The sequence below is a fragment of the Gobio gobio genome (genome assembly GCF_949357685.1).
Source record: "Gobio gobio genome assembly, chromosome: 9".
Taxonomy (NCBI): Eukaryota; Metazoa; Chordata; class Actinopteri; order Cypriniformes; family Gobionidae; genus Gobio; species Gobio gobio.
Window position 1 is genome coordinate 22,811,081 of NC_137115.1, and position 2,500 is coordinate 22,813,580.

Consider the following 2,500-nt stretch of genomic DNA (forward strand, 5'->3'; position numbering starts at 1 on the left):
TCCCAGAGGTCAAAAAGACACTCATTGATTTCCCTTCTGATTCCAATAAGTAGCATACAGGTCTAAAAAAGGTTTAACATTTTTTTTTTTTTTTTACATATTATGGCTGTACAAGAAGTCCATATTTGACCTACTGAACAAATTTTTGTCCCAAAGGTCAAAAAGTCACTCTCTGATTTCCCTTCTGATTCCAATAAGTAGCTTACAGGTCTAAAAAAAGTTTTTTTTTTTTTTTTTTTTTTTTTTTTTTTACATTTTATGGCTGTACAAGAAGTCCATATTTGACCTACTGAACATACTTTTGTCCCAGAGGTCAAAAAGACACTCATTGATTTCCCTTCTGATTCCAATAAGTAGCTTACATGTCTAAAAAAGGTTTAAATTATATATATTTTTATTTATTTATTTATTTATTTATTTATTTTACACAATATGGCTGTACAGATGTCCATATTTGACCTACTGAACATACTTTTGTCCCAAAGGTCAAAAAGTCACTCATTGACTTCCCTTCTGGTTCCAATTAGTAGCTAAAAGGTCTACAAAAGTTTTTAATTTTAATTTTTTTTTTTTTTTTTACATATTATGGCTGTACAGAAGTCCATGTTTGACCTACTGAACAAATTTTTGTCCCAAAGGTCAAAAAGTCACTCATTGACTTCCCTTCTGGTTCCAATTAGTAGCTAAAAGGTCTACAAAAGTTTTTAATATATATATTTTTTTTTACATATAATGGCTGTACAGAAGTCCATATTTGACCTACTGAACATACTTTTGTCCCAGGGGTCAAAAAGACACTCATTGATTTCCCTTCTGATTCCAATAAGTAGCTTACAGGTCTAAAAAAGTTTTAAATTATATATATTTTTATTTATTTATTTATTTATTTTACATAATATGGCTGTACAGAAGTCCATATTTGACCTATTGAACATACTTTTGTCCCAGAGGTCAAAAAGACACTCATTGATTTCCCTTCTGGTTCCAATAAGTAGCTAAAAGGTCTACAAAAGGTTTTACATTATTTTTATTTTTTTATTTTTTTCACATATAATGGCTCTACAAGAAGTCCAAATTTGACCTTCTGAACAAATTTTTGTCCCAAAGGTCAAAAAGTCACTCATTGACTTTTCTTCTGGTTCCAATAACTAGCTAAAAGGTCTAAAAAAGGTTTAATTTTTTTTTTTTTTTACATATTATGGCTGTACAAGAAGTCCATATTTGACCTACTGAACAAATTTTTGTCCCAAAGGTCAAAAAGTCACTCATTGACTTTCCTTCTGGTTCCAATAAGTACCTAAAAGGTCTACAAAAGGTTTTTTTATTTTTATTTTTTTTATTTTTTTTACATATTATGGCTGTACAAAGTCCATATTTGACCTACTGAAGAAATTTTTGTTCCAAAGGTCAAAAAGTCACTCATTGATTTCCCTTCTGATTCCAATAAGTAGCTTACAGGTCTAAAAAAGGTTTAAATGTTTTTTGTGTTTTTTGTTTTTTTACTTTTTGTTTTGTTTTTACATATTATGGCTGTACAAAGTCCATATTTGACCTACTGAACAAATGTTTGTCCCAAAGGTCAAAAAGTCACTCATTGACTTTCCTTCTGGTTCCAATTAGTAGCTAAAAGGTCTACAAAAGGTTTAATATATATATATATATATATATATATATATATATATATATATATATATATATATATATATATATATATATATATATATATATATATATATATATATATATATATATATATATATATATATATATATATATATATATATATATATATATATATATATATATATATATATATATTTTTTTTTTTTTTTTTTTTTTTTTTTACATATTATGAGAACAGAAGTCCATATTTGACCTACTGAACATATTTTTGTCCCAAAGGTCAAAAAAAGTCACTCATTGATTTCCCTTCTGATTCCAATCAGTAGGCTTACGGGTCTAAAAAAGGTTTAATAATTTTTATTTTTATTTTTTATATATTATGGCTGTACAAGAAGTCCATATTTGACCTACTGAACAAATGTTTGTCCCAGAAGTCAAAAAGTCACTCATTGACTTCCCTTCTGGTTCCAATTAGTAGCTAAAACGTCTACAAAAGGTTTTAAATTTTTTTATATATTTTTTTTTAACATATTATGGCTGTACAAAGTCCATATTTGACCTACTGAACAAATGTTTGTCCCAAAGGTCAAAAAGTCACTCATTGACTTCCCTTCTTATTCCAATTAGTAGCTGAAACGTCTACAAAAGTTTTAAAAAAAAATTTTAATTTTTTTTTACATATTATGGCTGTACAGAAGTCCATGTTTGACCTACTGAACAAATTTTGTGTCCCAAAGGTCAAAAAGTCACTCATTGATTTTCCTTCTGTTTCTAATAAGTACCTAAAAGGTCTACAAAAGTTTTTAATTTTTTTTTAATTTTTTTTCATTTATTTCCCTTCTGATTCCAATAAGTAGCTTACAGGTCTAAAAAAGGT